The sequence below is a fragment of the Dama dama genome, chromosome 32, assembly GCF_033118175.1.
Source record: "Dama dama isolate Ldn47 chromosome 32, ASM3311817v1, whole genome shotgun sequence".
In the NCBI taxonomy this organism is placed as follows: Eukaryota; Metazoa; Chordata; class Mammalia; order Artiodactyla; family Cervidae; genus Dama; species Dama dama.
The window spans coordinates 25,646,569-25,661,714 of record NC_083712.1 but is presented as its reverse complement, the minus strand read 5'-3'; the positions used below and the strand labels follow the sequence as shown (position 1 = coordinate 25,661,714).

The 15,146-nt window shown below is 43.2% G+C and overlaps 1 protein-coding gene and 1 non-coding gene across 5 annotated transcripts in view; one reads left to right on the top strand and one right to left on the bottom strand.

Annotated features, from left to right (window-relative positions):
* The window catches only part of MTUS1 (microtubule associated scaffold protein 1), a 177,540-nt gene that overhangs the window by 149,085 nt on the left and 13,309 nt on the right, over nucleotides 1–15,146 (bottom strand). The gene's annotated exons all lie outside the window — the stretch shown is intronic.
* Nucleotides 10,270–10,341, top strand: TRNAS-GCU (transfer RNA serine (anticodon GCU)). The gene has a single exon. It is a non-coding gene; the product is annotated as a tRNA-Ser (tRNA).

Sequence of the window (15,146 nt, the reverse complement as noted above, 5' to 3'; positions counted from 1 at the left end):
ACCAACATCAGAGTCATCAAAGAGATAACGTGACTTCAGAGAAGAGTAAAATCCTGACAGTAACCAGGGCATGTTGCTGACACAGACTTTCAGATGTGGTTGTCTGAGATTGAGGAGGAAGAAGCCAGAGGAGCATCTAGACCCACAGCCAGTCAACTGGGCAAGTCCCCGGAGGAATCAGGCAGGGATTCTGGGACAAGCAGCCTGATCAGCCTAGGAGACTCCGGCGAGGGCCTAAAGCTCAAAGACAGCACCAGACACACAACCCAAGTGGTCACACAGCTTAGGAACAGGCTTCTAGGCAGGCATCCGTGAAAGGAGGTGCTTAGCTTCCTGCCGAGCCTCCAAACCTTTCAGCATCACTGTCTGGCTTTTTTGGTTTTGTTTCTGCCACATCACAAAGCTTGTGGGATCTTAATTCCCCAACCAGGGATTGAACCCAGGAGTATGGCAGTGAAAGTGCAATTTTTAACCACTGGATCACCAGGGAAGTCCCAGCCCTACTACTGAATTATTTCCAGATCAAAGCTGATGCAACTACCTCTACATGGAACACTCCCACTCAAGGCCCACTTCAAAAGAAACTCCTTCTTCAGGGTTAAACAAATCTCAGCTTGACTGCATGGCTGAGAGAATAAGTGCTTTGAATAAACCACCTGTATTTTACACATGTCTCGGGCACAATGCTTATATAAAGTAAGCATTCAATAAATGTTGGCTGTAAATGAGACTTTTTCAGCTATCCATTACATATCCCTCAGAGGTGATGGATCAAAGCTAAGAAGTGGTAAACAACTATTTTTAATATCTAAACACAAATACAAGCACCCCAGGTGGCTCAGTGGTAAAGAATTCACCTGCCAATGCAGGAGATGTGAGTTTGATCCCTGGGTTGGGAAGATTCCCTGGAGGAGGAAATGGCAACCCACTTCAGTATTCTTGCCTGGAGAATCCCATGGACAAAAGAGCCTGGCAGGTTACAGTTCATAGAGTTGCAAAGAGTTGGACACCACTGAGCAACTAATCACGCAAACACAAATACAAAAAACAGATACATATAATAACTCTCTGCCAGCCTCATTTTTTTTCAAGTAACTTTTTTGGATTATTTTAAAACTTTCTATTTTGTATTGGAGTACAGCTGATTAACAATGCTGTGATAATTTAAGATGGACTGCAAAGGGTCTCAGCCATACTTATCCATGTACCCATTCCCCCTGAAACTCCCCTCATCCAGGCTGCCACATCACACTGAGCAGAGTTCCCTTTGGAATTCAACTCCAACAGTGATAAAAATGGCTTTTATGTAATCTTACTTGAAATATAAAACTTCGAGGGTGGGATCAGGTCACAACAACCCCTTTGTCAGACAACAGCCCCCTTCACTCCCTAAAGAGGCCCCACTCTACGAACTGGTCCTGCTTAAGACATCAACCCTCAAACAGGGCCAGATTCTGTCTTCCAAACCTGCACACAGATTTGAAAGAGTCCAGCAGAGTGGGTCCACGGAATTCCCTAGAACTGAGAAGCCGATCAAGCCAAGCTTCTGCAGAGTTAGCCCCCTTCCTCCCTGCACCCAGAAGCAAAGGAAACGAGTGTCTGCAGAAAAAAGCAGCTTTGTCCCAAGAGAAGCAGAAATGAAAGCAATGAGGGAACGGACCTGACTTGCTTCCCAACAGCTGCCTTGATACATGAGTTGTGAGCAACTTCCCACACCCTTATGAAGCCTATCTGGTTTTTGTCTCGGTTCACCTGGATTGATTTCTATTACTTCCAATTAAGAGTCTTAAGTAAACTGTTGCCAAGAATTTGTCATAGGGGAGGCCAGAGGATTTTCAGTGTATTTTCTACAACTGACTTAGAAGCAACCTAAATGTGAACAAGGGACTGATGAGAAAATTACAGTAGAGCAACTCAATGAAATACAACCATTTTTACCTATGCAGTGTACAAACAACTAGGGAAAATGTGCATTTTATGATTACAGTCATATAAAATATATAGTAAAAGAACACGAGAAGATGAATATATTAGATATGAGTGTGGGGGTTGGGTACAGGGCTATGGGGTACTGGTGCTGTTTTAATATCCTGTCTGTGTTATGATTAAGACCAGAAGGAAAAAATTTAATAATTTTCCAAAATTAGAAACACAAATGTTGATAGATGAATAAAATATCTGCAGTACATCCATATAATGAAACAACACTCAGCAATAAAAAAGGCATGGCTTCCTGGTGACTCAGATAGTAAAGAACCCGCCTGCCAATGCAGACCTGGGTTCGATCCCTGGATCAGGAAGATCCCCTGGAGAAGGAAATGGCAACCCACTCCAGTATTCTTGTCTGGGAAACCCCACAGACAGAGGAGCCTAGCGGGCTACAGTCCACAGGGTCACAAAGAGTCAGACAGGAGCAAGCTATAAATAAATCATACCTCAGTAAATCTAACTTTAAAGTAAATACAGTACTGAGTTTGGAGACCAAAGCTATGGGTGCACCTCTAGGAGAGCTCTTTTCTAGACATTCATTCATCCGATTTGTCAAGTGCCCATCATATGCCAAATATGCTGCTAGGTGTGTGAACCAAATAGACAAAAGGGTGAACAAAATAGACACACACAAAAAATTACACAACTATTCAGAAATTGTGGTCAATGAAGAAAGACATTGGTATTCTGGTTGCTATTACAGGAGTAGGGGGTCTCCGAGCAAGTCACATGTGTAGGTGAGACCTGAAAAGTTAGTAGCAGCTAAGGAAGCAAAGGACAAAAAGGGTCTTTATATTTATATATGTATATATATAATTTAAATACTGATTTATTTAGTTGCATAGGGGCTCAGCTGTGGCACTTGTGATCTTTAGTTGTGGCATGTGGGATCTAGTTCCCTGACCAGGGATCGAACCTGGGCCCCTTGCACTGGGACGGCCGAGTCTTAGCCACTGGACCACCAGGGAAGTCCCCAGGAAAGTCTTAAATGTAGTGTCTTATCAGCAGTCAACAGCAACTCAACTGTTTAAATATCAAGTGTGGTTATATCTCAATGTGATGTGGAATGGGGCCTCTGAAGTAAGAGGCCAGGCCAAGGGAGGTCTTAAAACAGCACTAAGGGCAGTGGTCAATATAAAGAAGTGTTTGGGGACTTAGGGGCCCTCAAAGAGAATTGCATTGCCTCCACCCATTGTCAACACTCCAAAAATGATTAACAGAATGCATACATTTCTCTGAAATGAGGTTGCCTAACTAAATCTCAGATTCTGGTAGTGGTTTTTTTTTTAATTGATTTTTATTTGGAGTATAATTTCTTACAACGTCGGGTTAGCTTCTGCTGTACAACATCATGAGTCAGCTATATGTATATCTATATCCCTTCTCTTTTGAGCCTCCCTCACATGCACCCCCCATCCCACCCCTCGAGGTTGTCAGACATCAGCTCGCCGAGCCCCCTGTGCTATACGGCAGCCTCCCACTAGCGATCCATTCTACACGAGAGGATATGCACGTCAATGCTCCTCTCCCAAGTCGTCCCACCCTCTCCTGCCCCCACTGTGTCCACAGATTGTTCTCTACGTCTGCCTCTCTGACATTCCCACCCTGGAAATAGGTTCAGCAGCATCTTTTTTCTAGATTCCACGTATTCTGGTGCTTTAAAGTAATTTGTTGTACTTGTTTTTATTTTTGGCTGAATTTGACCATGGTTTGCTAAAGCTTATCAAAGATTCTAAATGACTACACACACACAAACACACAACTTACCAAAAAGTGAACAAAAGTGTTCTCTGTCCGGTAAACACGACTCTTCACCCACCCTAGGGTTCAAATTCAAGGCACCTCCTTCACATAAACTCGAAGGCATTGCTCTGTCTGCATCCTCTGAAAGTCACAGGCTGCTTCTTGGCAAATGCCTCTGTTGGATTCTTCTCTGACCAACCCCCCACCCCACCCCCATATTGGGAGTAAGGCAGGGCTCAGCCCCTTAACTCCTTCTCTTCCCAATGCATGGTCTTATTATTTAGTAAATACTTTCTGTTGGATAACAACTCCCACAAGCATATATCTCTAGCCCTGATCTTTCTCTAAAGCTCCAGATTTTAATATCCAGTTGTCAAGTCAACACCTACATTTGCTTATCTAATAGGCATCTCAAACTTCCTACATCTGCAAGACAACTCTGGGCTTGTAGACCTCCCCCATCTTACTTCTTGCCCCAGTCTCTGTAAAGATACTACAATGCAACCCCACTAATTACACCAAAAACCCAGTTGTCATTCTTTATCTCCCCTCCCACTCCAATAGCCACTCCTAAAGAGGAAAGAGGCTACCTTCGAAATATTCAGTACATCCCAAACGCAGGCACTTCTCACCTTCACTATTACCCCAGGTCCAAGTCACTACTGTCTCTCTGCTGAACCAAATGAGCAAGTCAAATTAGCCTCTTGCCTCCTTTCAATACATTCTCCACAAAGTGACCAAAATGATCCTTCTGAATGTGTCACCTCGTGCAAATCCTCTCCCAAAGCTCTCTATGGCCTCTTTTCACACTTAGGAGGAATCACAGACCCACTGATCTAGAACAACAATTAGCAACAGGTTAGCCTTTGTGCTAAAGGTGAGAAGTATCTTCAAAAGGCAAGGGAGCTCTCACTGTGGGCCCCCAAAAGATGATACGGTCTAAACTTAACAGTCAAACTGGGCTTCTCTGGTGGCTCGGCGATGAAGAACCCGCCTGCCAATTCAGGAAGACGCAGGAGACGTGAGTTCCATCCCTGGGTCAGGAAGATCCCCTGGAGAAGGAAATGGCAACCCACTCCAGTGTTCTTGCCTGGAGAATTCCATGGACAGAGGAGCCTGGAGGGTTATAAATAATAGGGTCGCAAAGTGTCAGACACAACTGAGTGATAAAAAGTCAACTCTGAGACAGAGTGGAAGAATCCTTGAAAATAAATGACCACCCATTCCTAAATCAGTATGGGGAACTCCCTGGTGGGGCAGTGGCTACAACTTGTCACTTTTCACTGCCAAGGGCCCAGGTTCAATCCCTGGTCAGAGAACCAGGATCCCCAAGCCGTGTGGCATGATTTAAAAAGAAATTAAATAAAACCTAAATCAATAAGTATGTATTCAAACAAAATATTCTCCATCTCTTCCCATTGTTATTGTTTAGTCACTAAGTCATGTCCAACTCTTTGTGACCCCATGGATTTCCCACGCAAAGAATACTGGAGGGGGTTGCCATTTCTTTCTCCAGGGGATCTTCCTGACTCAGGAATCAAACTTACATCTCCTGGTGTTCACTGTTGAACCACCAAGGAAGCCCCTTCACCGTTCAGTCCTCGACAACTACCTGAAGGCTGGGAGGAAAAAGGTGTTCTTGGCCTTTTAATGACTGATTGTTTGTCAAGTGATACAGTTTCACCTTAAATTAAAAACAGAAGTCTCTAAAATAACTACTAAGTTTTTTATACTTCATACCCAAACACAAACTAGCTACCTTTTTGAAATGATTCTTCTGTGTCTCACTTTGAGACTGAAGTTTCTTCAAGCTCACGTGACTTCAACATAAAACACGCACCAAAGAGTTATGAGTAAGTGTGTTAAACAATCCTCCCAGAAACTTCCATTTAAAATGTACAGGTCTTTGTCTCCGTGATCTGTTGTCTGCAAGTTTTCAGACAATGCTCAGCTTTGTGTTCCCCGGGCAGGAAACAAGGCACGTTACTGTTTCCATTCCTCTAAACTACTGTGACTAACATTAAAAACAAAGTATTTTCTTGCAAATGAGAAACATCAAGAAACACATCTCACTAAGCCCAGCCTCATAAAAAGATAGCCTCCAATATGTCCCTTTTTCTAGGATTTTTAAGCAGTCAATCACTAACACCGCTACCTCCCCCCACGCGAGTCAGCAGAACGCTCGCCCGCCCTGCACTTTTCACACCTGTCTTCAGACACACACCCTGCCCCCCATGACTGCTCCTTTCGGGATCTTCTCTTGGCAGCAGGAAGGGAGCAGTGGCTCCGTGCCATTGACTCTCTCCTTTTTTATATTGGGGCTATTTTTAGGGCAGCAGCCCCTCTCTGATTCTGGACTTGGCCCTGGATCATCAGGAGGCCAAGTCCTTAGAGAGAAACCCTGCAGAAGCCAGGCAAGTCTCAGGAGGATTAGCGACACTCCTCTGCTAACGCAGCAAGAATCTGAGGGCCTGCAAAGGCGAATGCCCTCCACGCATAGTGAGGTCATGACCTTTAGAGTCCAACCCTCCCCAGCACTGCCTCCAGTTGGCCTGACCAAAGCTGGGCTCCTTTTCGAAGTGTGCAACCCATAATGCCCACTATTTCATCAGGTTAAAAAGAAAAAGAAGAAGAAAGGCTAAAAGATCTCCTACTCTTATGAGAATTTTAACACATGTGCCAGGAAAAAAAATTTTCTTTTTTTTTTACATCTTTTGGCCATGCCATGAAGTAAGTGGGATCTTAGTTTCCTGACCAGGGATCAAACCTTCACCTTCTGCAGTGGAAGCATGGTGTCTTAACCGCTGGACCACCAGCGAAGTCCCTGTGCCAGGAAATTTTAAACTCAGTGACAATTTTTTTTTTTCCCTGAAATACTCACATCCAGCAAGCAGCAAGCTGGAGATTTTAGATTTGTGTAACAGCCTTGGGAACAGGTAGGTATTGATAAAAATATTCTAAGAAAGTTTTAGTCACCTTTCAAAAAAAGAATATTATACCAAGACAGTAGAGTAAGTTAAATATCCCTTTGCACTATTTATAAAAATAACCATATACTGTAACTTCTGTAATTGGAACAGAGCTACCAGAAACACTAAATATATCTGATGATAAAAGACTGCACCATTTACTACTACACCTCCATAAAAGATAGCTATGGTAACATGAGTTTCAAGCTAAGTGGTTGGTTGGTTTTCCCACCTCACTACTAAAATAAAGCATTAAAAACCTCAAACTAGACTTGAAGGTTTTAACAACTGAAATTTCAAGGGAGAACCCATACAAAAAATACAGGGGAAAACACATTTCTGTATTTTACCTTGTACCTCTCCTGCAAGGACACCAGGCCTCATCAAAATTCATCTCTTTCATTCACCCCCAACTTGGATGTTCTAAAGAAATGCGAATATTTTCTGAACCCACAGTGTTAAATATTTGCTCCTCAAATTTCTACTGCTAACGTTAAATGAAGACCTCATGAATATGTCAAGAACAACACGTTAGGCTCTAGTATTTAAGAAGACAACAGGGCAGCCTGACACTGTGCTGCAGAAAGAAGAGTCAGTCGGGGGTCCTGGCCATGGCACTTAGCATCACTTACTGGGGGTCTCCAGCCCTGCAGGGGAGCATCCTCCCCTCCTTCAGTCCTAGGACAGCTGAATGCTGGAATTGACCAGGAGAACAAAGGAATACAGCGTGGACCTCAGGACGTGAGAAACCCAGCCAGGTCCCCTCCTTTACCCTCATAAGTAGAACAAAACCTTCAGTTCAGTTCAGTTCAGTTCAGTCGCTCAGTCACGTCCGACTCTTTGCGACCCCACGAACCACAGCACGCCAGGCCTCCCTGTCCATCACCAACTGCCGGAGTTTACTCAGTCCATCGAGTCGGTGATGCCATCCAGCCATCTCATCCTCTGTCGTCCCCTTCTCCTCCTGCCCCCAATCCCTCCCAGCATCAGGGTCTTTTCCAATGAGTCAGCTCTTCGCATGAGGTGGCCAAAGTACTGGAGTTTCAGCTTCAGCATCAGTCCTTCCAATGAACACCCAGGACTGATCTCCTTTGGGATGGACTGGTTGGATCTCCTTGCAGTCCAAGGGACTCTCAAGAGTCTTCTCCAACACCACAATTCAAAAGCATCAATTTTTTGGCACTCAGTTTTCTTCACAGTCCAACTCTCACATCCATACATGACCACTGGAAAAACAGTAGCCTTGACTAGACAGACCTTTGTTGGCAAAGTAATGTCTCTGCTTTTTAATATCCTATCTAGTTTGGTCATAACTTTCCTTCCAAGGAGTAAGCATCTTTTAATTTCATGGCTGCAATCACCATCTGCAGTGAGTTTGAAGCCCCCAAAAATAAAGTCAGCCATTGTTTCCCCATCTATTTGCCATGAAGTGATGGGACCGGATGCCATGATCTTAGTTTTCTGAATGTTGAGCTTTAAGCCAACTTTTTCACTCTCCTCTTTCACTTTCATCAAGAGGCTTTTTAGTTCTTCTTCACTTTCTGCCATTAGGGTAGTGTCATCTGCATATCTGAGGTTATTGATATTTCTCCCGGCAATATTGATTCCAGCTTGTGTTTCTTCCAGCCCAGCGTTTCTCATGATGTACTCTGCATATAAGTTAGACAAGGAGGGTGACAAAAAGCCTTGACGTACTCCTCTTCCTATTTGGAACCAGTCTGTTGTTCCATGTCCAGTTCTAACTGTTGCTTCCTGACCTGCATACAGGTTTCTTAAGAGGACCACAATTGACTACTTTTGGCATTTCTCGGATAGGGATATAGAGGGAGCCTATTCTTAGACTCTGTCCTCCAGAAAATTGGAAAAATAAACAGTGTAATTGAAAAAAAAAAAAAAAGACATTGAATATGCATATTGTTGTGCTAAAGGTTTCCCAAGTGCCTCAGAGGTAAAGAATCCACCTGCCAATGCATGAGATGTGAGAGATATGAGCTTGATCTCTGGATCAGGAAGATCCTCTGGAGTAGGAAATGGCAACCCACTCCAGTATTCTTGCCTGGAGAAGCCCATGGACAGAGGAGCCTGGGAGGTTACAGTTCACAGGCTCACAATAGAACCGGACACAACTTAGTGACTTAACAACAACAAACTGTTGTCCTATAGAAGTACTTGGAAATTCACAAATCTGGCTGTTTAGCTTTATATTTCTAAAGTGAACTGTTTAATACCAAGTCTTCAGCTCCATGAAAATGGTCCAAATTCAGCTCCCAACTGAATGATAGCCTGAGTGATCGTGACAACCTTTAAAATCATCAGTACCTGAGAGTCAATCGAGACAGAAACCCCTCAGTAAGTATCCTCAGCAATCAATTCTCAGCAGATATAACTCACTAATATAACTCCAGCCTCAATGGCAACCTGAAAGTCAGTTGTGGCCAACATGCTATAAACTGACTGAGGCCAAGACCACTGCTTCCCTTTACACAGATCCATGATGGCAAGACAGGCTGGCTTGGAGTTGAAAAGGCAGAGATGGAGGTAATGAAGATTTGCACTTAAAGATAGGAGAGGATTCCTAGAGATGGAAATGGCAACCCACTTCAGTATTCTTGCCTGGGAAAATTCCACGGACAGAGGAACCTGGCAGGTTACAGTCCATGGCATCACAAAGAGTTGGGGACACAACTTAGTAATTGAACAACAACACACAATCAGGCAGACTGTGATTTGGGGAAATAGCTCTTGATGGAAATGTGGCATCAAATGGAGAGTGCAGTGACCTAGCAATAGGGAATATAGAGTTTTGTAAGAAATTAAAATTTGTGTATAGACTAATAGGTGCAAATGTGCAAACAATGAAGTCCGTGGTTAAGGAAGAAAAAAAAAAAAAAAATAGAGGATTGCTCCACAAAATAGTATTTGTGAAATTCAACATTCCAATTTAAGTGAAGAATTCCAGTATCCACTCATGCCTTTCTCCAAGTGACTGTAACCCTCTGTATAAAACATTTTAATCAGAATTACATAAAATAACACCACTCTTTTAGGATACTGACCTCCTAGTTTAGCTGTTATAAACAAGAGAGCAGTGTAGTTGAACTTAATCCACATTTACAGTTGAGACTAATTCTGTAATTCTGTCTGCCACAATTACATAAATGTAAGGTATTTTAGTTACCAATCTAAACCTTAACCAATTTCCTTACAACTATTTTCTTACTATTAGAGACTTTCAAGCATGAAATATTTCTTATGTGATTTTTATTATATTCAAAAGCCTCCAACTAGCTACCAAAAAAATAAAAGAACCCATACAAGGGTAGTAGAACAGTCCTAAGTACTAAGTGAGGCTCAGTTACTTCACGCACCATCCTGCCAGTTTCCTCGTCCCGGCTATTAAGTGACCTTTTACTAAAAGAGCTGTCGTTCATTCAACAAAACCATGCAGCTTACCATGCACCAGCTGCTCTGCTAGGGACACGATGGTGAAGACAGTCCCTGTTCTAGAAGCAAATGACAAATAAATAATTACAAAAATTGCAGGGGACTTCCCTGATGGTCTAGGGCTTCCCTGGTGGCTCAGACGGTAAAGCATCTGCCTGCTATGCAGGAGACCTGGGTTCGATCCCTGGGTTGGGAAGATCCTCTGGAGAAGGAAATGGCAACCCACTCCAGTATTCTTGTTTGGAAAATTCCTTGGATGGAGGAGCCTGATAGGCTACAGTCCAGGGGTCACAAAGAGTCAGACTCGACTGAGCGACTTTACTTTTCCTTTCCCTGATGGTCCAGTGGTTAAGACTCTGAGCTTCTACTGCAAGGGGCATGGGTCCAATGACTCGGCCAAACAGTAAAAACATTTTCTAAAAACTGCAAAATGACACAGCCTGAGGGAACCTGAAGGATGGGCTCCACTGCTGTGGACCTGGAGGGCATGGTTAAGTGTAGCTCTGTGGAGAAGGGGAAGCTTGGGCTGAAGATAAGGAACAGGTCAGCAAGAGCTTGTTGCCCTTTCAGATTTCATGGACAAGTGAAAATTTCCTCTCCGAAGATCTGGAGAGACAACATGTGGAAGCCAGCTTTAAATTTTGCCCCTAAAGACACTTCAGACAAAGTAACTTTTTACAACTACCAACACATTCAGTTCAGTCGCTCAGTTGTGTCCAACTCTTTGCAACCCCGTGAACCACAGCACGCCAGGCCTCCCTGTCCATCACCAACTCCTGGAGTCCACCCAAACCCATGTCCATCGAGTCGGTGATGCCATGCAACCATCTCATCCTCTGTCGTCCCCTTCTTCTCCTGCCCCCAATCCCTCCCAGCATCAGGGTCTTTTCCAATGAGTCAGCTCTTCGCATGAGGTGGCCAAAGTACTGGAGTTTCAGCTTCAGCATCAGTCCTTCCAATGAATATCCAGGACTGATGTCCTTTAGGATGGACTGGTTGGTTCTCTTGCAGTCCAAAGGACTCTCAAGAGTCTTCTCCAACACCACAGTTCAAAAGCATCAATTCTTCAGTGCTCAGCTTTCTTTATAGTCCAACTCTCACATCCATACATGACCACTGGAAAAACCGTAGCCTTGACTAGACAGACCTTTGTTGGCAAAGTAATGTCTCTGCTTTTTAATGCTGTCTAGGTTGGTCATAACTTTCCTTCCAAGGAGTAAGCATCTTTTAATTTCATGGCTTCAATCACCATCTGCAGTGATTTTGGAGCCCAAAAAAATAAAGTCAGCCACTGTCTCCACTGTTTCCCCATCTATTTGCCATGAAGTGATGGGACCGGATGCCATGATCTTAGTTTTCAGAATGTTGAGCTTTAAGCCAACTTTTTTACTCCTCTTTCACTTTCTACAGAGATTATATAAAAGCACATTTTAACACCAAAATGAAGGGCATATGTAATTGTAGAACATTATTTTAGTTTAGACTATATGAATTAGCTTTATGAAAATCTTAGTACGTCCCATTTTTTTTTCCACTTCATCATTTCATAGTAGACATTTTGTCCCCAGGCACACCTGGTTCATAAATCCTGAGCCCACTGAAAAAGGCAGTGAGGAAGAAGAGGGAGGGTGCCCCCTGGGCCACAGGCAGCCGATGCCCACTCTCCAAGAAAACTGAAGAGGAGGACAAGAAAGAGACTCACGCAAAAGAAACTACTGAGACAGCCAGTGGATCAGAAATGCCTGGGAGCCCTCGGAAAAGGGTCAGTGTATGCCCCAGCCCTCCACTGGAAGCCCATACAGAGACCAAGAAGCCAGCACACACACAAAAGCCCCATGGGCTCCACGCAGACAGAGGCATTTCAAGACTGTCCAAGGTGAGCTACTTCTGCAGAGACCAAGAGCTTGGCAGGAAGACCTGGACCAGACAGCCTCCCCTGTTGCTATGACGACATGATGCTGTACCGCTCCTCCAGGACCAGGAACCATCCCATAAGCAGGTGTATGGGGGAGGGAGGAAAACGACCCTAGGGAAAGCAGCCCTGGAGAGAATGCCTGCCCTGACCAAACTTAAATCTTGAAGTTAGGGCTACATTTCATCATTGGCATCTATGCTAACGATGGGAACGGCTCATCTTCAGGAACACAGGAAGCACACATGAGAGAATCCCATTCAGGCCGGTACACGTCCCGCAGTTCAGATTACTCAGGGACTCGCCCACCTCAAGCCAGTGTAGACCATTTTGTATCAGGGGTGCACTTCTCAGAAAGAAAATCAAAATAGAACTGTTTAAAGACTCTTTTCAAAGAAAATGACAAGCATTGTGGAGTGAGGCTGACCTAACAACTGAAAAACGGAGGCTTTTGAATGTCAGAAGACGTGAGACAGAAAAGGTTGTGTAAACACAGTATTCAGCACACCGAGAAACTGACAAGCGGGGACTGCTTCTCCCTGACACGCTGTCAAGTCCTTCTCGTCCGCCCACAGCCAGCCAGTGTGTGCGGCCAAGCTGGGGGGGAGGCGGCTACCTCTTCCGTGGTTCAAGATAACACACCAGTGCACGGCACTTGAAAGTCCTAACATGTTCTCACAGTCATCTGCCCAGCTGATAGCCCCGTGGGTCAGACAGGTCCCATGACAGTCACCTCCTTCCCACCCCAAGCCTTTTCAGATGTTAAATCTGATGCTTCCAATCATCTAGTACCTTGCCCAAGAAACAAAGTTAATAAATAGCAATGGATATTAAAGCCAGTCCAAATTTGTCCTCAATCTCTTTCCAAACTCTCCTTTTCACAGTAATAAAATCAACTAACATTTATGGATGTGCGAGTTGGACCATAAAGAAGGCTGAACACCGAAGAACTGATACTTTGGAACTGTGGTGCTGGAGAAGGCTCTTGAGAGTTCATTGGATGAGAGATCAAACCAATCAACCCCTAAAGGAAATCAATCCTCAATATTCATTGGAAGGACTGATGCTGAAGCTCCTATACTTTGGTCACCTGTTACGAAGAGCTGACTCACTGGAAGAGACCCTGATGCTAGGAACGACTGAAGGCAGGAGAAGAAGGGGTGACAGAGGATGAGATGGCTGGATGGCATCGACTCAACAGACATGAGTTTGAGCAAACTCCAGGAGATGGTGAAGGACAGGGAAGCCTGGCTTGCTGAAGTCCTTGAGGTCGCAAAGAGTCAGACACAACTGAGCGACTGAACAACGAACAAACACAGCTATAGACCCATAGCTGCCTAGACACAGAAGGCAGGCGTTATTCATGGAGAGCTGCCACATTTACTCAGCAACTGGGTTACCTACCTCGAGAAAGCCAAAAATAATCTTGGCCACATTTTCCTCATCTGTAAAAACTGATACAACAATAATATTCCATCCCATAGGATTGTTGAAAGAATTCTGTGAAAGTTTTAGAAACTTTCTAACTCACACACAATTGTTAGCTGCCATTGTTATAATGGCAACAACCCTGTAAAACAAGCATGATTATAATCCTCACTTTACTAGTGACCAAAGTTTAGCAACTTGTTCACATGGTTGAAAGAACTTTCTGGGAGTGATGGACACGTTCTCTACCTTGATTACTATTGGCTACACAAGTGCGTACCTGTCAAAACTCATAACTGTACACTGAAGCTAAATGCATTTCAGGGTACTTATTTTATTCCAATTAAAAAATTTTTTTCACAGACCACATGACCAACAAACAGCAGTAAGTATTCCAGAACACAACCATTCATTCAGGTTGGAACAGAGATGTTCTCCTGGTTCTTATTCTATAATCCACTTTCTGACTAATCCTTCCTACCCAGTTGAAAACCTGAATGCTGACTATACCCACAGCCATTTTGTCTGATCTCGAGGACATCAAACCCGCTCTACTTATGCAGCTACATGAAAAAGAAAGGAATTAGAACATTCTTTGACACCATACACAAAAATAAACTCAAAATGGATTAAAGATCTACATGTAAGACACCAGATACAATAAAACTCTTAGAGAAAAACAGGCAGAACACTGACATAAATTGTAGCCATATTACTGATCTACCCCCTAGAGTAATGGAAATAAAACCCAAAACAAACAAACGAGACCTAATTATACTCAAAATCTTTTGCACAGCAAAGGAAACCATAAACAAAACGAAAAGACAACTCACAGAATGAGAGAAACTATTTGCAAACAATATGACCGATTAGGGATTAGTCTCCAAAATTTATAAACATCTCACGTAGCTCATTAAAAAAAAAAAAAGCCAGTAAAAAAAAAAAAAAAAGGACAGAAGACCTAAATAGACATTTCTCCAAAGAAGACATACAGATGGCCAAAAGGCACATGAAAAGATGCTGAACATTGCTAATTATTAGAGAAATGCAGTCAAAACTACAATGAGATTATCACCTCACACCAGTTAGAAAGGCTATCATCAAAAAATCTGCAAACAATAAATGCTGTTTCTCTATCCCTTTTCTCCACCCTCCTTCACTGTTGGTGGGAATATAAGGTACACCCACTATGGAGAACAGTATGGAGGTTCCTTAAAAAAACTGAAAATAGAGCTACCATATGATCCAGCAATCTCACTCTTGAGCATATATCCAGAGAAAAACATGGTTTAAAAGGATGCATGCACCCAAGTTTTCACTGCAGCACTATTTACAGTAGCCAAGATATAGAAGCAACCTAAATGCTCATCAACAGGTGAATGAATAAAGAAGATGTGGTACCTATATGCAATGGAATATTACTTGGCCCTTAAAAAGAATAGAATGATGCCATTTGTAGCAATATGGATGGCTCTGGAGATTATCATACTGTGTGAAGTAAGTCAGTAAAAAGCAAATATCATATGATATCACATATTTGCAGAATCTTAAAAAAGAAAAAAAAAGATACAAATAAACTTACTTACAAAACAGAAACAAACTCAGACTTAGAAAACAAACTTAAGGTTAGCAGGGAAGGATGGAGGAATGGATACACGGGG